Below are 26,842 nucleotides of genomic sequence, written 5' to 3'. Positions count from 1 at the left end.
AATTTATAAATTTGGGAGGGAACATGTGAAGAGGGATGATATAGTAATTTCAGCAAGAGAAGTTTCGCGTAGAAGCAAATTAATTCATCAACAATAAAATGAGCAACTGAAAATATGAAATGGAACGGCACCACCCTTCGTGCTTTCACTCTCATCCTTTACATAAATTTATAAATAAATAATAGGATTGGCACGACATCACCCTTCATGCTTTAACTCTCTTCTGGCACAACATCACCCTTCGTGCTTTTACACTCTTTGAAATTGACACGGCATCATTCTTCGTGATTTTACACTCTTTCTCAACATGACAAGGATAATATAAATGGCACGACATCATCCTTCATGCTTTTACACTCTTCCTTACCATTAAAATAATAATATAAAATTAGAAGAGTATTTAAATGCGGGGATATATACTTATCAATTAATTCAATACAAGAATACAGACTTCACCTTCCAAAATATTCAACAATAATTAAACTAGCAATAATCTCATGAAAAATGATCAAATAAATAATAATAAATTAAGCAAGAATATCTTCATTAAATAGGTAATTATTCACAATAAAAAAATTCCATCACCATGATTTGACTCAACCACAACGCATAAGTACTCGTTACCTCATATTTACGTTGTACCCGCACATTAAATCACGTAGCAAATAAACAAATAAGTCCTACTCCCTCAAGTCAAGCTTAACCACGACACTTACCTCACGTCGCTTCGAAATTCAAGATTTCAATAAACCTTTGCCTCGCGAATTAGTGTCTGAAAGCTTCAAATCTAGTCACAAATAATTCAATATACTCAACACGAATCGTTGGAATTAATTCTATATGAAATTTCTAATTTTCCGAATTAAAATCCGAAATTCATCTAAAAACTTCACAGTGGGGCCCATGTATTGAATCTCTTAAAAACTCATGAAATCTGAATACCCGTTCCGAGACGAGTCCAACCACACAAAAGTTATCAAATTTCGATGTCAAATGGACCTTCAAATCTTAAATTTTGTTTTTGGAAAATTTTATAAAAATTCTAATTTTCTTCCATCTAAATACGAAATAAATGATGAATATCAGCATGAATTCATGAAATATAATCACTTTCGGGTATAGAACACTTACCCAAGTCGAAGTCGTGAAAAGCCCCTTTGAAATCGCCCAAATCTGAGATTCAAAATTCAAAAATGAGTAAAAAAGCTAACACCCGATTTTATGTATTTTGTCCAGCATTTTTGCATGTGCGGACAAATATCCGCATATGCGAGCTCGCATTTGCGAGAAAAATCTTGCATATGCGAAAAGAGCTAACCAAACGGTTGTCGACATCTGCGAAAAATGGGCCGCATTTGCGGCTGCGCAGAAGCGCATGAAGGAGCCGCATAAGCAATTTCTTCGCATTTGTGGTCGCCTAGCCGCAGAAGCGATGGCCGCATCTGTGGTCATTTGCTCGCAGAAGCGAGAAGGCTTCCCGGGCTCCCAAATTTGCATAAGCAATAGGGCCTTTGCAGAAGCGGTGTCACACCTGCACTCCAAAAGTCGCGGGTGCGAAACACCAGAACCAGACCTGCAAATTTTTACCAAAATTGTCTGAAACACGTTCGAAACTCACCAGAGCCACTCGGGACCTCTTCCAACTATACCAACCAATCGCGTAACATAACTCAAACTTACTCGGGGTCTCAAATTACGTCTAATAACACCAAAATTATAATTCACACCTCGATTCGGACTTATGAATTTCAAACTTTTCACTTTACAAAACCTGTGCCAATTCGTATTAAATGAATCCGGAATATACGCAAGGCTGCCCATACTCACAGCCTTTCTACTCAAAGCATCGGCCATCACATTGTAATTTATGGGGTGATACAAAATGGTGATATCATAGTCTTTCAACAGCTCTAACCATCTTCTCAACCTCAAATTGAGATCTTTTTGTTTGAACATATATTGTAGACTACGATGATCAGTGAATACCTCACACGAGACACCGTAAAGGTAATGCCTCCAAATCTTGAACGCATGAACAATGGCTTCCAGTTCTAAGTCATGAACAAGATAATTCTTCTCATGAACTTTCACCTGCCACGATGCATATGCAATCACCCTGACATCTTGCATCAATACTGCACCAAGCCCAATGCGATATGCATCACAATACACCGTATAAGATCCTGAGCCTGTGGGTAATACCAATACTGGTGTCGTAGTCAAAGCAGTCTTGAGCTTCTGAAATCTCAACTCACACTCGTCTTACCATATGAATGGGGCACACTTCTGGGTCAATTTAGTCAGTGGGGATGCTATGGATGAAAACCCCTCCACAAACCGGCGATAAAAACCGGCCAAACTCAGGAAACTCCGGATCTTTGTAGCTGAAGTAAGTCTAGGCCAATTCTGAACTGCCTCAATCTTCTTAGGATCCACTTTCATTCCTTCAGCCTATACTTCATGCCCAAAAAATGCAACTGAGTCTAACAAAAATTCACATTTTGAGAATTTGGCATATAGTTGATTATTTTTCAAAGTCTGAAGCACAATTTGAAGATGTTGCTCATGCTTCTCTCGACTGCCGGAGTGAATCAAGATTTCATCAATGAATACAACCACAAAAGAATCCAAATAGGGTTTGAATACCCGGTTGATTAAATCCATAAATGTTGCTGGGGCATTTGTTAGCCCAAATGACATCACTAGGAATTTGTAATGCCCATACCGAGTCCGAAAAGCTATCTTAGGGACATCGGATGCCCTAATCTTTAATTGATGATAACCATACCTCAAATCGATCTTTGAAAAAACCTTGCCACCCTGAAGCTGATCGAATAAGTCATCAATTATCGGCAACGGTTACCTGTTCTTGATAGTGACCTTGTTCAACTGCCGATAATCTATACACATTCTCATTGACCCATCTTTCTTATTTATGAATAACATGGGCACACCCTAGGGCGAGACACTAGGTCTAATGAAGCCCTTATCAAGCAATTCTTGTAATTGTTCTTTTAATTCCTTCAACTCCGGCGGGGCCATACGGTATGGTGGAAAGAAATAGGTTGGGTGCCCGGATCCAAATCAATACAGAAATCAATATCTCTGTCGGGTGGCATCTCCACTAAATATGCAAAAAATACATCTGGAAACTCACAGACAACTAGGACTGAATCCATAGAAGGAACATCCATACTAGAATCACAAATATGAGCCAAATAAGCTAGATAACCCTTCTCGATCATACGTCGAGCCTTCATATAAGAGATAACTCTGCTGGTAGAATGGCCAGGAATCCCTTTCCACTATAATTGAGGTAACCCTGGTATGGCTAAGGTCACCGTTTTGGCGTGGCAATCCAATATAGCATGATAAGGTGACAACCAGTTCATTCCCAATATAACATCAAAACCAACCATATCAAGAAGTAGGAAATCCACGATGGTCTCAAGACTCCCAATAGTAACCACACACGAGCGATAGACATGATCGACCATAACAGAATATCCCACCGGTGTGGACACACACACAAAAGCATTCAGAGAATCACGAGGCAAACTGGAACAAAACCTGTGATCACGACATCGGATGATTCAGCCTCAGCCCTAGCTGGAAAAGAATAAAATCGGGGCTGGTCCCCATCACTCTGAACCACGTCCCCAGGACGGCCTATAACTGGCTGGCCTCCATCTCTAACGACCTAACTTCCACCTCTAGCTGTCTGACCCCTTCCCGTAGCTGGCTGGGTGGGTGGCAGAACAGCTGGTTTTTGAATCATAGCACGAGAACCCTGCTGCTGCATGCTCCCCTGAGACTTGGGGTAAAATCTAGCAATGTGCCTCTAATAACCATAAGTATAATAAGATCTCAGCTTTTCTGACTGTTGACCCTGGAACTGGCCTAGTCGACCTGGATAACAACCCTAATGACTCCGGATCAGAGGTGTACTAATAGGAGCTGGTGGTGCATCGTAAGCTAGCTGGTCGGAATGAGGCATATGAGGGTTGGGACCACCTGAAGCACTATGGGATGCCTGGAGCGCTGAATGAAAAGGCCTGGGAGGATGGCCTCTGCCAAAATTACCCCTGCCTCCAGACGAGGCACCACTGAACCAACCGAACTGACGAGGCCTCTTATCAGACCCCTGCCCTATCTTTTGTGCAAGAACCTCCTCAATAAACCTCCTCACTCTCTCTCCCTCAGTAGGAAGTAAAAGGAGAGCATGCCTTGCTAGATCCACAAAACGGGTCTTGTACTGAATAACAGTCATACTGCCCTACTAGAGACGCTCAAATTTCCTACGGGAATCCTCTCTCAATATGGTAGGGAGGAACTTCTCTAGAAATAGCCTTGAGAACTGCTCCCAAGTCAGTGCAGGCGACCCAGCTGGTCTGGTCAACATAAAATCTCTCCACCACCTCTTGGCAGAACTCGTCATCTGAAATACAGCAAAATTGACCCCATTAGTTTCAACTATACCCATGTTCCGCAACACCTCATGGCAGTGGTCAAGATAATCTTGTGGGTCCTCAGAAAGTGTACCACTGAAGTGAACTGGAAAGAGCTTAGTAAACTTGTCCAACCTTAATAAAGCCTCAAAAGACATGGCGGTCCTATCACCGGCCTGTGCCGCAATAACTCGCTGAACTACCCCAACTGGTGGGGCTGCTGGAGCCTGATACTGGGGATCCATCTTCTCCAGAGCGAGAGTAGTGAGAGTCTGTGCTCCTCCCACAGCCTGTGAGACGGCTGGTGCCACTAGAAATATACCATTTCGAGCCACACCCTCCATAAGGCTCACCAAATGATCTAGAGCATCCTTAAGCACTGGAGTAGCTATGAATCCTTTAGGGACCTGAACTGGTCCAACGGGTATAGTCTGAACTGGAACCTCCTCCTGATGATCCACCTGAGGCTCAGCTATGGGTACTGCTGCTCGAGCTCTATATTGAGCTCTGCCTCTGCCTCGGCCTCGACCTCTACCCTTGGTCATAGTTGTCACCGGGGGTTCTGGTCCCTGTCCATCGGTAGATGTATTACATGTTCTCACCATCTGCGAGAGAATAAGAATAAAATGGTTCAATCTTTTGTGATAGAATTAGAATCGCACGACAAAATAAGAAAGAAGTGATATTGTTCCTAAACTTCATAACCTCTGAAAGATAAGTACAGACGTCTCCGTACCGATCCTTCAGACTCTACTAAGCTTGCTCGTGACTCATGAGACCTAAGTAACCTAGTGCTCTGATACCAACTTGTCACGACCCAAAATTCCCACTTTCGGGACAATAATGGCGCCTAACATTTCACTTGCTAGGCAAGCCAATATTAGAATAATCTTAACCATTTTTAAACAAATTAAATTAAATGGAAGTCAATTACTGAAATAAAGTGCGGAAGACCATAAATACTGAATCATCAAAATACAATCCCCGAATCTAGTGTCACAAGTGCACGAGCTACTAGAATAATACAAATAAAGGTCTGAATAAAATTCAAGCTATTTGAAAGATAATACACAGCTAAGATAAGATAGAAGGGAATTTTAGAACTGCGGACACTATGCAGTTATACCTCAAGTCTCCTCTGGGTAGCTGAATCCGCGCAAGTCTATGGTACTCCGCTGGGACCAACTCCAAAATCTGCACAAGAGGTGCAGAGTGTAGTATGAGTACAACCGACCCCATTTACTCCGTAAGTGTCGTGCCTAAACTCGACGAAGTAGTGACGAGACTATGGCAAGACACGTACATAAAAAAAATTGTACAAGTATATACACATATGAAGCAAAAAATAGCACAATAAAGAACAATTTATAAATTTGGGAGGGAACATGCGAAGAGGGATGATATAGTAATTTCAGTAGGAGAAGTGTTGTGTAGCATCCAATTAATTCATCAAGAGTAAAATGAGCAACTGAAAATATGAAATGGCAAGGCACTACCCTTCATGCTTTCACTCTCATCCTTCCCATAAATTTATAAATATATAATAAGATTGGCACGTCATCACCCTTTATGCTTTAACTCTCATCTGGTACGGCATCACCCTTCGTGCTTTAACTCTCTTCTGGCACGGCATCATCCTTTGTGCTTTAACACTCTTTGAAAATGACACGGCATCATTCTTCGTGCTTTTACACTCATTCTCACCATGGCAAGGAAAATATAAATAATATAAATGGCACGACATCGCCCTTCGTGCTTTTACACTCTTCCTTACTATAAATATAATAATATAAATTTGGAAGGGTATTTAACTGTGGGGATATATACTTATCAATCAATTCAATACTAGAATACCGACTTCACCTTCCAAAATATTCAATAATAATTAAACTAGCAATAATCTCATGAAAAATGATCAAATAAATAATAATAAATTAAGCAGGAATATCTTTATTAAATAGGCAATTATTCAAAATAAACAAATTTCATCCGCATGCTTTGACTCAACCACAACGTATAAGTACTCGTCACCTCACATTTACGTTGTACTCACACATTAAATCACGTAGCAAATAAACAAATAAGTCCTACTCCCTCAAGTCAAAGTCAAACACGACATTTACCTCGCTTCGCAACCAAATTCAAGATTTCAATAAATCTTTGCCTCGTGAATTAGTGTTCGGAAGCTTCAAATCTAGTCACAAATAATTCAATATACTCTACACAAATCGTAGGAATTAATTACATATGAAATTTCTAATTTTCCGAATTAAAATCCGAAATTCATCTAAAACAATCAAAGTGGGGTCCACGTATCAAATCTCAGAAACACTCACGAAATCCAAACATCCGTTCCGAGATGAGTCCAACGATACAAAAATTATCAAATTCCGATGTCAAATGGACCTTCAAATCTTAAATTTCGTTTTTGGAAACGTTTACAAAAAAGTATAATTTTCTTCCATCTAAATCCGAAATACACGATGAATATAAGTATGGATTCATGAAATATAATCACTTTCAGGTATAGAACACTTACCCAAGTCGAAGTCGTGAAAAACCCCTTTGAAATTGCCAAATCCGAGACTCAAAACTCCAAAATGATTTTAAAAAAAAAGCTAACACCCGATTTTATGTATTTTGTCCAGCATTTTCGCATGTGCGGACAAATATCCGCATATGCGATAAAAATCTCACATCTGCGAAAAGATCTTAGCAAACAGTTGTCGGCATCTGCGGAAAATGGGCAACATTTGCGGCTGCGCAGAAGCGCATGAAGGAGCTGCAGAAGCAGTTTCTTCGCATTTGCGGTCGCCTAACCGCAGAAGCAATTGCCGCATCTGCGGTCATTTGCTCGCAGAAGTAAGAAGGCTTCCCAGGCTCCAAAATTCCCAGAAGCGATAAGGCCTCCGCAGAAGCGGTGCCGTACCTGCGCTCCAAAAGTCGACCAGACCTACAAATATTTACCAAAATGGTCTGAAACATGTCTAAAACTCACCCGAGCCACTTGGGACCTTGTCCAACTATACCAAACAGTCTTGTAACATAACACAGACTTACTCGGGGTCTCAAATCACGTCAAATAACATCGAAATTACAATTCACATCTCGATTCGGACTTATGAGTTTCAAACTTTTCACTTTACAAAACCTGTGCCGAAACGTATTAAATGAATCCGGAATGACTTCAAATTTTGTGCACAAGTCATAAATGATATAATAGAGTTACTCAAATTTCTAGAATTGGGTTCTGACCCTGATATCAATAAAGTCAAATCCGCGGTCAAACTTTGGAATCTATAAGCTTTCAAACTTCCAATTTTTAACAAATGGCGATAGCTCAAGCTAGGGACCTCCAAGTTAAATTCCGAGCATAAGCCCAAGTCCCAAATCACAATACGGACCTACTGGAACTGTCAAAATACTGATCCGGGTCCGTTTGCTCAAAACGTTGATCGAAGTCAACTCAAATGAGTTTTTTTAATTTATTTATTTTATTTTTTATTTTATTTAAGCAACTATACCACTCGACAGCACTTGCCTAGTGGCTAATACATAAATAAAATCCCAAAATGGGTCCAAAGCTTACAAGATGTCCAAACCAAAATAGAAGTTGCATGAAGCTACTCGCTATTAACTAGCTATTACAAAATGATAAGTTGAATTCTTCCTTCTCCTATTAGTGTATGTGAATCCAATTGTCATTGGCAAATACCAAGCAGCACCTATCAAGCTCTCACCAGGTGCTAGGGTATACTATCCATAGGCTAAAATGAATTCCAAACATCTCCACCACAGTGTTGAAGCCATCATAGTCTTCCAAGTGTAGCTACTATATGATCTCCATATGCAGTGAACTGATTTTGTCCAAGTATTAATCATGTGCTCACTCATCAAAATTAATGTGTAGAAGAGGAGCCTGGCTTTAGGCAGGCTTTGCAAGGTAAAAGCCAGGCTTAAGCTGGCTTTAGGCAGGCTTTGCAGGGCAAAAGTTAGGCTTGAGTTGGCTTAAGGCATGCTTTGCAGGGCAAAAGCCAGGCTTGAGCTGACTTTAGGCAGGCTTTGCAAGGCAAAAGCCAAACATAAGCTGGCTTTAGCCAGGCTTTGCAAGACAAAAGCCAGGCATGAGCTGGCTTTAGGCCGGCTTTGCAAGGCAAAAGCCAGGAATGAGCTGGCTTTAAGCAGGCTTTGCAAGGCAAAGGCCAGGCTTTGAAATTGTGCCTTTTTGTGATCTTGTAAGCTCAGATCCTTCCCTACTAAAACCTTTAATATAGACATCATTCTAAACATTGCTAAACCATCTTCAGATTGAGCACAAAAGCGTGCTAATACCACTGAGAAATGATTCAACAATCTCCAAAAGTACCATATGATGGGTTCAGCATTTTCCTTAGTATTTGGACATATTAGAAGTCGGATAAATTATACCATCCCACACCTGCTTATCACATTTTTTCTGTACACTATCAAAGCACCCCCAGAATGAGCATGGGACCATGCTAATACCATTGGAATGTACCTTAATAGCATATCAAATGAGACAAAGAAACCTGCAGGTTTACGCAGAGTCCAATCCTGTGAAGCCATCAGTCTGGGGTTCTTCTCTTTGCTATCCTAACCCTGAGGTTAGGTGATTGAGATTTGTCTATATTGATCAACCTCCTCCATGCACTAGGCAGTTCAGAGAATGAATGAAACTCAGATGTACCTGCAAAAGAGAACATAATGTTAGCTATAAAATCCTCTATTGAGTTGCCTTCTCTGAACACATGTTGAAAGATCACATTGAAGTTTTCCTTCATCTCTATAATTTTCTTCACATCCTGTGCAATTACCCATGGAGGAGCCCATTCCCCTTCTATCGCCTTCTTCATCACCAATGAATCAGTCTCCAATATGAGAGGGTAAAGATCATGCTCCACACAGTATTCCAACCCTTGAAGAATAACCTTAGCTTCAGCTACCATATTAGTTGTCACTCCCAGGTCTACTACCCTAGCATACACCACATCCCCTTCATCATCCCTCACACAAAAGCCTAGGGAGTTAGGTCCAGGATTGCCCTTTGAAGCTTCATCAGTATTACATTTGTACCAACCATGAAAATGAAGCTTCCATGTTACTCTTGTAGTGATCAATATAGGTTTATATCCTTCAAAGTATTGAGTCATGTATGGCCATAACAATGGAATATTAGGGATCCAAGCATACCTCACCCTTGCCAGTTGATGCAATATCCTATTTATCTCAGGAATCACCCTAGTTGTGGACATTGAACCACCATGTTTACCCGCATTTCTTCTCTTCCAAAGCTTCCAAGTGATGATAGCTGGTACTGCTTGAAATAGTGGCTTTAATTTTGGACAACACTGAGCATACCAATAATGCCTTATAATCTGCTTCAATTGAATCAATTGCACAGAAATTCCAGCAGCCCCCATGAGCAAGTTCCATACCTTAGAGGCAGTAGGACTTGTGACAAATATATGCTCAATAGATTCCTCTTACGGCTGCTAACAACACCAACACCTAGACATCTCCATTTGCCCTTGCCTCCTCCACATGTCATCGGTGGCTATTTTCTGCCTCTACAATTTCCACAAGAAGAAGGATATCTTGAATGGCAAACCTTTAATCCACATTAACTTGAATTCCTGATTAGGATCGGCCCTATGCCTTAATATTTGCCAAGTACTGCTAACACTGAACTTGCCTGAAGGAGTTGGCATCCAGTATGGCCTATCCCAATATCCTTCACTACCTTCATAATGCACATTTAGCCTTATATTTTCTGCATTTTTCCTTATTGAATGTTTGATCTAGCAGCTGGTCATCCCATGCTTCCCTTTGTCGCAGTTCTGCTACCTCCTGAAGATCTTCATTGATCGGAAAGTCTTCAGGTAATATGTTACAAAGTGAACCCAATACATTCCAATTTTCATGCCAAATATTAGTTGTTCCACTCTTCAATTCCCATACGATCTCATGTTCTACTTCTTCCCTAGCATTCATCATTTGTCTCCAAACATGAGACCCTCCCCTAAAATGCACCACTGTTGGTAGCTCCTTCTTGCAATACTTATTTCACATAAAATTAGACCACAAAGATTTTGTGGTCCTAAACCTCCACCATAGTTTAGCAAACAGTGCCTTTGAGACATCATGTAAAGACCTAAGACCTAGGGCCCCTTCCTCTTTAGGAAGGCAATGATTTTGCCATGAAGCTCAGTGTCTGATTCTCCTTTCTTCCTTTGTACTCCAAAAGAACCTAGCAAAATCTTATGTAGATGCCCCAGGATGTTGTTTGGTGGATCAAGGACTGATAACATGTGAACTGGCATACTTTGCAACACACTAGAGATGAGTGTTGCCTTTCCTCCAAATGATAGCAGCTTTCCTTTCCATGAATGCAATTTAGCCGTCACCTTCTTGATAAGATCCTCATAATAGTCCTTCCTCCTTCTAGTGTAAAAAATAGGACACCCTAGATTTGTGAAGGGTAATTTACCTCTTGCAAATCCTGTAATAGCTCCAACTGCCTGAAACAATCCATTAGCAACCTTTGAATGCATGTAGTATGAGCTGTTATCTTTGTTGATCATCTGACCTGATATCTTCTCATAGTTCCCCAACACTGCCATAATCTTGCTCAAAGAGGGAGGATGAGCAAATGCAAAGATTATCGTATCGTCAGCATATGCCAAGTGGTTTAAAGGATCAGACCACTTAGGCATTTCAAATCCCACAAATGACTTGTCTTCAAAGAGCTTATTCAAAGACCTGGAAAGTACCTCAACTGATAGAATGAACAATGCTGGAGATAGGGGATCCCCTTGTTTCACACCACTTGTCGACATAAAGAACCCTGAAGACTGCCCATTCACCAATAATGAATACCAGTTATTTGACATCAAGTTCCACACCATGTTGATGAAGTGTTCAGAAAATCCTATCTTCCTTAGCACATGCAATAAGTACTTCCATAAAACCCTATCATAGGCCTTAGCCATATCAAGCTTGATCACCACATTAGCTGGCTTTCCCCTTAACCTTATGTCAGGAACAATTTCTTGAGTCAATAAGATGTTCTCAAATATACTTCTACCCTTTACAAATCCGGATTGATTAGGAGTTATTAGAGATGGCAAAAAAAATCTCCAATCTATCATGTAACACCCTAGACAAGACCTTGTTAATGAAGTTGCTCAAACTAATAGTTTTTAAGTCAGAGAAGGTCTCAACTCTAGGTTTCTTGGGCAACAACACTAGATTGGTGTGAGTGATGGATTTAGGCAATGCAGTTCCTCCATAAAAGTTTAGCACCATGTTGTGTATATCAGCACCAATAACATCCCAGCATGTTTGATAAAACAGGACAGTGAATCCATCAGGACTACTAGCACTCTTCCCACTAAGCTCAAAAACTGCTGCCCTTACTTCTTCAATTGTTGGCAATCTGCTAAGTTCCAAATTCTGATCCATAGTGACCATTGAAGGTACATTATTGAGCAAGGAAAATTCAGAAGCATCACCTTCATTTGTGAACTGTTTTTGATAGAAGTCCAATGTAGCTGTAGCCAATTGCTCCTGGTCTTTAATCCATACACCACTGCCACTTTTGATCCTTTTCAATTGCAATTTCTTTCTTTTGCCATTGAAATTATTGTGAAAGAAACTTGTATTTCTATCTCTTTCAGTAAACCAAGTCATCCCAGCTTTTTGCTTCCAATACTGCTCCTCAATATTATTTCTTCAATTCAGATTGAGCCTTTTGAAGCACAATACTATTCTCAGTTGTAGGCTCTTCTTCAAACAACCTCTCCTTCACCCTAACAATGTCCTCCAAAATAACCAATTGAGTGTAGATATCACCAAATGTTTCCCTACTCCATTTTGAGAGTGTTGCCTTCACCCTCTTGATATTCTGCTTGAACATCAAAAATGGATCGCCTATGAAATCAGCTTCCCAGTTCTGCCTCACCACATTCATAAATGTAGCATGCTTTGTCCAAAAGTTCAAGAATCTGAAAGGCTTGACAAAACTGGTTGTCTGCACCCCACATGTCATTAGCAATGGTGCATGATCTGATCCAGTTATGATTAGATGCTCAACTTTAATAGTTGGCAACATGTTCTGAAATGGCAAATTCACAAAAATCCTATCCAATCTCTTGAATATACACTCAGCATTGGATCTCCCATTCCACCATGTGAATGGACTTCCTTTGTACCCTTGCTCAAACAAACCACAAGAGTTTACACAAAATGCAAAATCCTCATATTCAGGAAGGTGTACTGGAAGTCCCCCTATTTTCTTATCTTCATGCAATATCAAATTGAAATTCCCTCCTACCAACCATGGTAATTCCATATCACTTGCTAAGTAATACAAGTGATCCCACCAATCCAACCTCTCCATTGCTGAACATTTTGCATAAACAAATGTCATCATTATGTGCTGCCCCAGGTCATGGTGAAACACTCTCACAGTCACCTGTTGCTCAGTATCCTCCACTAATTCCCATTCCACTATTGCATCGAAGAACAACCATATTTGCCCATTAATATTTGCATAAGCAGTCTCCATATTCAACCTCCTTTTATATCTATCAATGAGTCCCTTCTTTTGAAAAGGCTCCATCAATGCAACTACACAAAAATTATGTTCCCTATTCATGTTGATCACCCTAGGAAATGCCTGTTGTGTATTCACAGACCTTATGTTCCATATTAATGTTTTGATCATCATCATTTAGATAGAGAAGCTTCCCTTCTAGGCATTATTCTTGAAGGTTGTGGTGGATCTTTTCTCTGATTCTTCTTAGTTTTTTTACCTTCTTTAGCACTAGTTGTGGGTTATAAATCCCCTTCCCTAGCCACTTATTTGAAGTTTCTGCAGTTGATTCATCCTCTCCTTCATCCTCTATTGGATTTTGTCTCAATAAGTCTTCATCAATTGGTGTCACATTGTGTGTAACTAAATCATGTAAATGTTGTAGAGGAGTCTTAAGTGGAACATTAAGATGTAGCTGCATAATTTGATCAGTGCCAGATTCCATAGGCACTTCCTCTATTTCCCCCGATGCTCTTGGAATGATTGCCCGCTCATCAGCCTGTTTATACTCCTTGAATTGTAGCTCATAGACACTGCCTAGCCCAGGAGTTACTGTAGCAGTCTGCTCTGAAAGCACTGTTCTAGTGAGATCACCACCTTTCCCATTGGCTGAAATTTGGTTTAAACCCACTATATCATCCCTAATATTCAAATCAACATCTCTATCAAGTTTGTCCTTTGGTGCATACACCGGAACACCATCTACATAGGCCAAAATCTCTCCAGTTGCACTAAGGTTGGGGTTTACTGTAGCTGCCTCACTAGGTGAACCCGGCTTTAGGCCTCGCACCGCTAGCCTAATGCTTGGGGAGCCTAGCTTTAGGCTTGTCGTTGCCAGCCTAATGCCTGGGGAGCCTGTCTTTAGCTCTGGCGTCGCCAGCCTAACGCCTGGGGAGCTTGGCCTTAGGCATGGCATCGCCAGCCTATCGCCAGGTGAGCTTGGCTTGTTGTCCTTCTTCACCTACCTGGGTTTTGTTAATTATTTTGGTTCCCCGATTATCCCGAACTTCCTTCCACTGTTCACCTACGTTCCCGACTAATTTTCCACTCGTGAGAATCGTTAAAGGGGTAGTGTGATTTTTGGTTTTTCCTTGTTCATCAACAGCAGTATTCCAGTTGTTCGACTCAGCATGATCATTCCTTTTCTCGCTGCTTCGATTCTCAATAAGCTCGGGGTGCAAATGCCAACATTCAATTTCATCATGTCTTTGTAGTTTACACTCCTTACAATATTTTGGTAGCATGTCATACTAAATTCTCACCCATTCTGTTCGAACACCACCAGTAGCTTCATCATCAATATCCAATCGCACAATTTTAGGTAGTTCGGCTAACAAATCGACAAGAACTTTTAATCTTGCGCAACTCAGGCTAGTTTTGTTTGTAGTTGTCGCGTCAAGACACACTGGCCTTCCCACAGCTGTAGCGAAAGAAAACAAAGTTTCCTTTACAAAAAAGGTAGGCAGCAATCCAGGAAAAGAAATCCACGCCATCGCCATCGGAGTTTCTTCACTCGCCTTAAATTTTGCATCGTAGATAAGAGTACGCAATTGGTATTCGTACCCATCTTTGTCTTTGATGTAGTACGTACTCTTCGATGTGAAATCGAGGAAGTCTTGCCATAGAGTTAATCTAATTAACACATGATGATCTCTAAGGAATTCAATATTACACTCACCTTTGATACCACATTTAGTTGGAATTATCAGTGAAGCTCCTGAATCTCTGGAGATCCATATGAAAGCTTGCCAACGACAACATATTGGAGGCCTTCAATCACGTTCATTCGATCTACTTCTGCCTCTATGAATTTAACCACTGGTTGGCCATTCAAATACACTGCTCGTCGCAGTGGAATGGGTTGAATTCAAGCCGCAGTAGTAGCCATCACTGGAGGATTTAAAGAATTTGATTTCAAAATCTTAGAGTAATCTAGAGGAGATGGGTTGGAGTTAGTTGTTGTATGTTGTTGTGCAACACTGGGGGAGGACAGACCAGCCGGAAAAGATGGTTGGTCGCCGGCCATTGTGGCCATTGAAGCCTAAAGCTCCAGCTTGTCCGCGATGAATAGTAATGAAGTCACTGTTCGCGGTACTGTTTGTCACTGTTCACTGCTACAGTGACGGCGTAAATTTGAGAGAAAACAATTCTAGAGATAGAATTTTCCAGACCTAGACGTTGCTTCACTAAAATGAGTTTTGAAGCACTATTTCACATTTTAATTAATTTTTCACATAAAATTTTCCGAAAAAATTTACGAACTGCGCACGCAAGTTGATTAAAGCTGAGTAGTTCTATTTGAGGTTTTTGAACATAGAAATAATTATTAAATTTAAAGATGACCTATCGGGTCATCACATGTAGTATGATTTCTGGCACTTGTTCTTGCAGGACATCAAGTCTATTGATATATCTCCCACTACTAAAATGCAATGGTATGTCAAAATCAACTTCAGGGATTTGCATCTGCTCGTTTTGTTTTTCAGATGACTGAGTTTCCACTCCTTTGCTAAGTTCTTGTAAAACAAGTTTACTTCTAGGAACATGGTTCATCAAATAGTCCTCTTCAAGAAACTTGGCATTTGTGCTAACAATTACCTTATTTTCTTTAGGACAATAGAATAAACCACCTTTCGTCCCTTTTGGATAACCCACAAACACATATACATCCGTTCTCACCTCTAATTTATCTGTTTTTCCTTTTAGCATATGTGTCGGACAACCCCAAACACGAATATGCCGCAGACTAGGCGTGCGCCCATTTCACAATTCTGTAGGGGTCAAAGGTACTGACTTTGAAGGAACTAAATTCAGAATGTAATTTATTGTTTCTAAGGCATGTCCCCAAAAGTACGAAGCCAAACTAGAATAACTCATCATCGATCTAACCATTTCCATAATAGTCCTATTTTTTCTTTCAGCTACACAAATTTTTTGTGGTGTTCCAGATGCAGATAATTGAGAGGTAATTCTACATTCTAATAAGTAACTAATAAATTCCGGAGAGAGGTACCACTACTAGAAATTCGGCAAAAACCGACTACGGTCGACCAATTTTGATCGGTCAAAAAATCGACCAAAGTTGGTAGATTTTTCAAAATATTTTATTTTTTAATTTGTTATACGAAACCAACCAACTTTGGTCAGTTTTCTTTGGCGCAAAAATACGGAAAACTATTTTTGAGTCCCGTAAAATTTATTTTTCAAGAAACCGAAAAACTTTGGTCGGCTTTTCATTTAAATTAAATTAAAATTAATATTTAAAAAACCGACCGAAATCAGTTGGTTAATTTGACCGGTCATTTAAAAAAACTGACCAAATTCAGTCGGTAATTTTATTTTTTAATAAAACCAACCAACTTTGGTCGGTTATTTCGGACCAACTTTGGTCGGTATGCCCTTCCGACCTTCAAAATACCAACCACACATTAATGGTCGTGTTTTGGACGGTTATTGGCCATTACCGACCAACTTTGGTAGTTTTTTTTTGGACGCCTTTTCCCGAATTTCTAGTGTTGTACTCCCCACCACGATCAAATCGTAGTGTCTTGATATATTGATTATGTCACTTTTAAGTCTCTGTCTTAAATTCTTTGAACTTTTCAAAAAATTCATACTTTCGACGCAATAAATAAATATATCCATACTTTGAGTAATCATCTGTGAACGTCACAAAATACTCAAAACCACTACTTGCTTGGACATTTATTGGACAACACAAATCAAAATGAATTAACTCTAATTTATCACTTGCTCGATTTCCTTTTGAGGGGATATTTCGTTTGGTCATTTTTCCTTCTAAACAAGATTCACAAGTTGGTCCTGCCTCCACTTTGAAGGAACTTAAAGGTACATCCTTAACCAACTTTGAAATTCTGTTTAGATTTATATGACCCAAACGCAAGTGGAATAAATATGTTTTAAAAAATTGAGAAAAATATTTTCTCTTATTTGGTAAATCAATATAATTCAGTTATTTAGATTGTAACGGCTTAGGAATAGAATCAACAATAAAAGACTATTAATCAATGTAGCCGAAGAGAGATAATATTTATTATGACTAATAACACATTTATCAGTATCATGAAAATTAATGTCATAACCATCTCTGATAGCGCTAGAAACCAAAATTAAATTCCTTGTAACGAAAGGTACATTTAATATGTTATTTAAAGCTAATATTCTATCACTACCAAATGAAATACTAATATTTCCTAATGCTAAAGCTGGGGCTACCGAACCATCTGCTTGATAAATATTGATTTCTCCCCTACTTAGCCGCCGCGTTACCTGAAACCCCTACAAATAAGTGCAGACATGATTCATGGCTCCCGAATCCACACACCTTGACATCGTAGAAAAAGCCGCTAAAAGAGTTTCAATGACAAGTAGATGTAAATCACCTTGTTTATTATTCAGCTTGGCCAGATAAGTCGGACATTGCTTCTTATGATGCTCAGGCTTCTTGCAGTGATAACACTGGTCCTTAGCATTTTTCACACCAATAGTTGCGCCACCAACAAAGGGTTTTGGTGGCTTTTTCTTCTTCTGCCCGCCTTTCGGCTTAGAAGAAGCACCTACCTCAAAATTCAATGCCACTGGAGGAGCTTGTTGCTTGATAATAGCCTCTGCCGACTACAGCTCATTCAGCAATTTTCAAGTGACAAATCCATTTTATTCATATTATAGTTCAGGCAAAACTTCTGAAAACTGTCTGGTAGAGTCTACATGATCATTTCAACCTGCGTATCCTTATCAATTTTAGCTCCAAGGACCTCCAATTCATTCAGAAGACTCATCATCTTCAGAACATGGTCCCTAACAGATGCACCTTCAACCAGTTTGGTATTCAAAAGAGCTTTCATAGATGTCTGCTTAGCCGCATGATTGATCTCCAAATATCTCTTTGAGATTTTCCAGAATGTCATAAGCAGACTCCATAGACTGATGCTGATGTTGCAGAACATTCGACATAGACGCTAGAATGTAAAACGCCCAATCTCATCAGGCATAATCCATTTTTGGTAAGCTTTATGTTCATTATCCGTAGCATCATCTCTAGTGTTTTCTGGACACACCTCATCAAGCACAAATTTGTACTCTTTAGCAATTAGGACAATATCTAAATTTCGTTTTCAATCAACATAATTCGGACCCTTAAGTTTGTTTTGAGTAAAATAGCAGTAAGGGGATTGAAAGCGATCGTAGTTAATCTGAGAGACAATTAAATAAATAGATCAAAATCAGTCATAATTAATCTGAAAGACAATTAAATAAATCGATCAAAATCAGTCATGTATTATTCAATTTTAAAATTCAAAACACACTACACACGTATAATCCATGCACCCTGAACAACAAGTTTCGATGGGAAATGAGCTATGCTTGCAATATACATATGTAATGACAGATTATTCACTCTATGAATTTAAACGGGCCATAGTCAGATGGAGAGTAAACTGTTAATTTAAGTCAAGTGAATATCAACATTCAATATACTAGTCCCATTGAACCAACATGCATACTCAAATAGAGAGTAAATACAAGTAATCAACAACTAGTATAACCTAGTGATTATCTATAATGAGTTTATCCGATATGGAAGAAGACCTATAACAATGTGTAAAATTATTATATCACCAAAATATAAACTTGGAGTCTATAGGAATCGATCCCTACCACTACTGGATTAAAACAAACAAAAATAATTTTCAAAAATATTCCAAAAAACTAGAAAAAAATGCCCAAAACACCATCTAAACGACTCTGAATGCCCGAAAAATGGCTTATGCCATGAGCGAAGCTGATGCGTATTTATCACTGGGCCCTTTCGCATGGACCTGCCAAATTGCAGGTCAATCGGAGTCCGTCAACATATTGACCTCAAATTTTTTGGTCATTTCGGCCAAATAGTAGCTTTGTGTTTCCTTTGGATTAACGAAAGTTTCAGATTATTCAAATCAAATATCATCAACAATGAGCAAATATTACATGATTTTCAAAATAATCAAAATTTTCTAAATAAATATTCATGCTCAAAACAGTGCAGTTTTAGAGAAAAACAATCTTTGCATGTAATTCAAAAACTTGCAGATTAACATGATGCTTCTTTTCATGTTCATCCTAATTATTTAATTAGATGTGAGTAGGCTCTGATACCAATTGATGGTTTATATATCGCAGCAGAAGCAATTTCAGTATCATATTCACGTGTAAATTAAACAATTAACACATATGCAGATTATTCGAGTTACCTCTTGAAGCGTGAACAAAGAAGATTAATCTCGGTCTCTAATTCTAGAGTAGCAAGACCGCGCCCTCAGCAAAACGTTTCACATTCTTCTACTGTGTTACCAAAATAATATCCGGAAAGAGAGAATTTTGGGTGGGCGAAATTCCAAGGAAAAATGTGCAAAAAACTAGTCCAAAAACGGCCAGCCCTATATGGAGTATATATAACCACGTTTTGAGGTTAAAACCCTTTTCCAAAACCTGTTAGGGAAGATATACCTCGAAATCTGTGGACGCGGGCAGATATACCTCGAAATCTCCGTACACAGGTAACTCACTCATGTCTGAGCTGGTAAGATGTACCTGGATCTGCATAAAAGGATGTGTAGAAGCGTAGTATGGGTACACCATAGTGGTACCCAGTAAGTGCCAAGCTTAACCTTGATAGGGTAGTGACGAGGTCAGTTCAGGCCCTATTAGAAAATAATAACAATTGGCATGGTAAAATATTTTATAATATAATATAATAAAATAACAATGGAAATGAATCAAGTAGTAGTTCACCATTTAATTACTCAAATAATGGCAATTAATACCCCGTGGAACAAAACAGAATTTCTTTTCAACTTTAAGAAAAATCACAACAAAATCAACAGCAACTACGACCATAAATCAATATCAATAAGGGCACTCTTGAGGTACCACCTCATAGTCCTTAGTCATAAATAAATTCACAATATCTCATTTCCCTTATGTCACCGCGAGAGCCTTCACAATTTATTTTAAAGAAATCATTTTTTTCCGAAATAGCATCCCGCGTTTTAGCCATCCTTATCACACCGCATGACTTCTAATAGTTCCCCTACTAGACACGCATATCAAGCCACCCTTATCTCACAACATGCATTTCAATACCCAAACCTTATACCACCGCATGCATATCAATATCACAATATATCATAATATGCACCTCGAGTGCTCAAATAATTTAACTTGCCAAAATAAATCATCAATAATATTTTTCAATAATAAATAGCTCACGGCTCATGCCAGAATAAATCATCAATAATCGTTTTCCACAATAAAGAGCTCACGGCTCTATCACAATAAGTACGAAAATCTTACGTTGCTTCAATACCAAATTTAAAAATGTCAAATATTTCATATCAATAATATTTAATTTAAATAAAATCAACCTTCAAATAATGCACAGAATAAAAGAAATCGAGTTCCAACTAAATAGGTAAAATAATTAGCAGGAAAAAAAAAGGTCAAGCAAATTTAAAGAATATAAATCAAATCAATGATGGAGATTATAACAATATTTATTAATTTAATTAATATGCAACAGTGATCTACACAATTTAAAAACATAATCTTTCACATTTAGCCCGTGTACACACTCGTCACCTCATGTACACGACTTTCATCACATTGCAATTAATACCAATCCTAGGGAAAATTTTCCCCACACAAGGTTAGACAAGTCACTTACCTCGACTTGCTCCAATTTAACCAATTACCTTTGCCTCGATTTTTCAATTCCAGTCGACTCGTATCTTGTCATAATTATTTCGATACAGTCAACAAAAATTATAGAATCAATTCCATAAGAAAATACTACATTTTCAATAAAATCCGAAATTAACTCAAAAATGACCAGTGGGGCCCACGTCTCGGAATCCGGCGAACGTTACGAAATATGAACGCCCATTCAACCACGAGTCTGACCATACCAAAATAACTAAATTTCAATAACAATTCTACCCTCAAATCCTCAAATCTATCCAAGAGGGTTTTCAAAATATTCCAACTTAAATCATCATTTAACTGAGAAAATAGTGATGAATTTGGGTATTCTAACCAAAATTGAGTTAAGAACACTTACCCCGATATTTTCTCTGAAAATCTTCCAAAACCCGCCTCAATCCAAGGCTTTTACTCTTCGCGATCGCGAACATCCACACGCGATCACGAAGTACAAATTTTCACTGCACGGATTTAACTCTACGCGACCGCGGAAAATCCCACGCGATCACGAAGCACGGTCTCCGCAAGCCTACGCGATCACAATCCTTCTAACGCGATCGCGAGGCATTAAGCACGTGGCCCACTTTTGCCTCGTTAATCTACGCGAACGCGGCCTTCTTCACACGTTCGCGAGTCACAAATTATCAAAGCTACGCGATCGCATTCCGCTTCACGCGATCATGAAGCACAAAACTCAGCATCCCTCAATTAACCTTACGCTATCGCAAATAACGCCACTTGATCGCGGTTGACCTCACGCGATCGCGAAGAACAAATTAACACTGCATCAACTAAGCCTACGCGATCGTGTCCCAATCTTCGCGATCGCGAAGAAGATTTAAAATACCAAAAATCAGCAGCTACCAACAGTGCCAAAATGAAGGAAAACATCAACCAAATATACCAACAAGTCCTAAAGCATCATATGAATTTAGTCGAGTCTTCAAATCACATCCAATAATACTAAAAACACGAATCACACGTAGATTCAAGCATAATAAAATTTGAAACTTTCAATTTCTACAAGCGACGCCGGAACCTATCAAATCAAGTCTGATTGACCTAAATTTTTCACGCAAGTCAAAAATAACATAACGGAGCTATGAAAATTTTCGGAACTGGATTCTGACTCCGGTATCAAAAGTCAACTCCCCGTTCAAACTTCCAAACTTAAATTCCTATTTTAGCCATTTCAAGTCAAATTTAACTACGGACTTCCAAATAAAATTCCGAACATGCTCCTAAGTCCAAAATCACCATACGGAGCTGTTGGAATCATCAAAATTTTATTCTGGGATCGTTTTCTCGGAATGTTGACCAAATTCAAACTTAGCATTTTAAGGCCAACTTAAGGAACCAAGTGTTCTGATTTCAGCCCGAACCCTTCCAAATCCGGAACCAACCATCCCCGCAAGTAATAAATTTATAAAAGCATATACGGGGAGTTTTATTTAGAGGAACGGGGTTCTAAAAGTAAAAAATAACCGGTTGGGTCATTACATTCTCCACCTCTTAAACAAACATTCGTCCTCGAATGAGTTTAGAATTATACCTGGAGTGATAAAAAGATGAGGATAACAGCTGCGCATATCATGCTCGGTCTCCCAAGTCGCCTCCTCGACCGGATGACCCCTCCACTGAACCTTCACGAAAGCAATGTTCATTGACCTCAACTTTCAAACCTGCCTGTCCAAAATAGTCATTGGTTCCTCAACATAAGATAGATCGTTGTCCAACTGAACTGAACTAAAGTCTAACACATGATATGGATCGCTGTGATACTTCCGGAGCATAGAAACATGAAATACCGGATGAACTGCTGAGAGACTAGTTGGTAGTGCAAGTCTATAAGCCACCTCTTCTACTCTTTCAAGAATCTCAAAAGGCCCAATATACCTAGGGCTCAACTTTCCCTTCTTCCCGAACCTCATAACACCTTCATAGGCGAAACCCGGAGCAGGACTCGCTCATCAACCGTGAATGCAACATCATGAACCTTCCGATCCGCATAACTCTTCTGTCTAGATTATACTGTACAAAGTCCATTATGAATCAACTTAACCTTTTCCAAGGCATCCTGAACCAAGTCTGTACCCAATAGCCTAGCCTTGCCTGGTTCGCACCATCCCACTGAAGACCGGTACCGCCTACCATACAAGGCGTCATACGGAGCCATCTGAATGCTCGACTAATAACTGTTGTTATAAGCAAACTCCACAAGTGGTAAGAACAGATCCCAAGCACCCCCAAAATCTATCACACACGCACGAAGCATATCCTCCAGTATCTGAGTAGTGCGTTCGGACTCCCTATCCATTTGAGGGTGCAATGCTGTACTCAACTCTACCCGAGTACCAACTCACGCTATCTTGCCCTCCAGAACCATGATATAAACTGCGTACCCCGGTCAGAGATGATAGATACCGGTACGCCGTGAAGTCTGACAATATCGCGAATATATACCTGAGCCAGCTGCTATGAAGAGTACATAGTAATCACAGGAATGTATGAGCTGACTTGGTCAATCTATCCATAATCACCCAAACTGCATCGAACTTCCTCTGAGTCTGTGGGAGCCTAACAACGAAATTCATATTGTTCCGCTCCCATTTCCATTCTGGAATCTCTAACTTCTGAAGCAATCCACCTGGTCGCTGGTGCTCATATTTCACCTGTTAATAATTTAGACACCGAGCTACATACCCCACTATGTCTTTATTCATCCGCCTCCACCAATAGTGTTGTCTCAAGTCCTGATACATCTTTGCAGTACCCGGATGGATGGAGTACCGCGAACTGTGAGCCTCCTAGAGAATCAACTCACGCAAACCATCTACATTAGGCATACATAGCCTGCGCTGCATCTGCAATATATCGTCATCTCCAATAGTGACATCATTGGCATCACCGTGCTGAACTATATCCTTAAGGACAAGCAGATGGGGGTCATCATACTGACGTTCCCTGATACGATCATAAAGAGAAGACTGGGAAATCACACAAGCCAAAACTCGGCTCGGCATAGAAATATGCAGTCTATCAAACTGGTTGACCAGGGCCTGAACATCCAAGGCTAAAGGCCTCTATGCTACCTGTAAATATGCTAGGCTTCCCAAACTCTCTGCCATACGACTCAAGGCATTGGCCACTACATTAACCTTCCCAGGATGATAGAGAATGGTGATATCATAATCTTTAAGCAACTCCAATCATCTTCGCTGCTGCAAATTAAGATTCTTCTGTTTAAACAGATGTTGTAGACTCTAGTGATAGGTGTAGACCTCACAATGGGCACCGTACAAATAATGCTACCAAATCTTCAAGGCATGAACAATAGCTGCTCACTCAAGGTCATAGACCAGATAATTCTTCTCATGTACCTTTAACTGTCTGGACGCGTAGGCAATTACCCTACCCTCTTGCATCAACACTACACCGAGACCAATACGCGACGCATCACAATACACACTATAAGACACTGAACCTGCAAGTAATACCAATACTGGAGCTGTAGTCAAAGCTGTCTTGAGCTTTTGGAAGCTCTCCTCACATTCCTCTATCCACTTGAACGGAGCACCCTTCTGGGTCAATTTGGTCATAGATGCAGCAATAGAAGAGAAACCCCTCTACAAATTGACGATAATACCCTGCCAAACAAAGGAAACTCCGGATTTCTGTAGCTGAGGACGGTCTGGACCAACTCTGCACTACTTCAATCTTCTTCGGATCTACCTTAATTCCCTCGCACGAAACTATATGGCCCAAAAATCCTATTGAATCAAGCCAGAATTCACACTTTGAAAATTTTGCATATAACTTCTTTTCTCTCAAAGTCTGAAGCACAATCCTCACGTGTTGTTCATGATATTCCCGACTCCGAGAATACACCAGAATGTCATCAATAAATACAATGATGAAAGAATCTAGATAGAGTTGAAATACACTATTTATTAAGTGCATAAATGCTGCTGGGACGTTGGTCAGCCCAAAAGACATCACAAGGAAATCGTAATGACCGTACCGAGTCTTGAAACCAGTCTTCGGGATATCTAGCTCCCGAATATTCAATTGATGATAGCCCGAATACAAGTGAATTTTAGAGAATACCTTGGCACCCTGAAACTGATCAAATAGGTCATCAATACGTGGAAATGGATACATGTTCTTCACTGTAACCTTGTTCAGCTGGCGGTAATCAATACACATTCGCATAGAACCGTCCTTCTTGTTTATAAATAAGACAGGAGCACCCCAAGGCGATACATTGGGCCGAATGAAACCCTTATAAAGCAACTCTTGTAATTGTTCTTTTAGTTCTTTCAACTCTGGTGGGGACATACGGTATGGTGGAATAGAAATGGGCTGAGCGCCCGGTAACAAATCAATGAGATCTGATGGAAATACATCGGGAAAATCCCTTACTATAGGAATTGACTCCATGGTAAGAGTATCAACACTAACATCTTTCACATAGGCCAGATACGCATCACACCCTTCTCAACCATTCGTTGAGCTTTAAGAAATGAAACAACCCTGCTAGGAACTTGATTGGAGATACCTCTCCACTCTAGCCGCGGTAGACCTGGCATAGCCAATGTCACCGTCTTGGCGTAATAATCAAAAATAACGTGATAGGTTGACAACCAGTCTATGCCCAAAATAATTTTGAAATCCACCATACTGAGCAATAATAAATCAGCTCTGGTCTTAAAATTGCTGATAACAATTAAACACGATCGATACACACGGTCCACAATAATAGATTCACCTACGGGTGTAGATACATAAATAGAAGAACTCAAGGAATCATGTGATAAGCCCAAATACAGGGCAAAATAAGATGACACATAAGAATAAGTGGAGCATGGATCAAATAACACTGATGCATCTTTATGACAGACCAGAATAATATCTATAATAACAGAATCGGATGCAACGATATCTGTCCTAGCAGGAAGGGCATAATATTTGGCCTAGCCTCCCCCTCTAGGGCGACCTTTATCGGTCCGACCTCCACCTCTAGATGACTGTGCAGGTGGAGTGGAAACTGGTGCAGTAATCATGGCCTCAGAATCCTGAGGGCCCTTTGGGATAGGTGGGGCCTGAGAAATCTGTGGAGGTGCACCCCTTATAAATCTGGGGCAATCTCTCATAATACGACGAGTATCACCACACACAAAACAAGCCATCGGAGGTCGTGGTTGATAGGACTGGCTCGGGCCTGATCGACTAGATTGCCCGCTGAAAGCATCCCGTACAAGAGGTACAGTGGACACTGGCGGTGCATAATATGGAACCTGAGATTTGGGAGTAGCCGGGATACCACTAGAAGCTAGAAGTGATGAATGAATACGACGACTCACATAACCTCTACCATGATGGGCTGCAACTGGGGCACGAGAATTATTATATGTGCTAGAATCTCGGGGCCTCTTAGCTTCCCTCTCCCGAGTCCGCATACCTTCCAATCTCCTAGCAATTGACACCACCTGTTGGTATGTGATATCCATCTCCAGCTCTCGGGCCACACTGTATCTGATACTAGGGTTGAGACCCTCAATAAATTTGCGAACCCGCTCTCGAATAATAGCAACTAAGGTTGGTGCATGCCTAGCCAAATCACTGAATCGGACTGCATATTCTGACACGGTCATAGAGCCCTGAAGCAGCTGCTCAAATTCTGTGCGCCATGCATCTCTAAGACTCTGAGGAATAGACTCCCTTAAGAACATATCTGAAAATTGAGTCCTAGTGAGTGAAGCTGCCTCAGTCGCACTATCTAACTCATATGCCCGCCACCACAGGTAGGATGCTCCTCTAAACTGGAATGCCGTAAAAGAAACCCCACTGGAATCCACAATACCCATAGTACGAAGGATACAGTGACATTCTTCCAGAAAACCCTAAGCATCCTCTGAAGCTAAAGCGCTGAAAATGGGAGGGTGATACTTCTTGTACCTCTCAAGCCTGAGTTGTTCCCCGTCTGAAACTGATGTCTTATCTCAGGCCGAACTGGGAC

This window comes from Nicotiana tomentosiformis, chromosome 12, assembly GCF_000390325.3.
Source record: "Nicotiana tomentosiformis chromosome 12, ASM39032v3, whole genome shotgun sequence".
NCBI lineage: Eukaryota > Viridiplantae > Streptophyta > Magnoliopsida > Solanales > Solanaceae > Nicotiana > Nicotiana tomentosiformis.
This window is presented reverse-complemented; position numbering follows the sequence as displayed.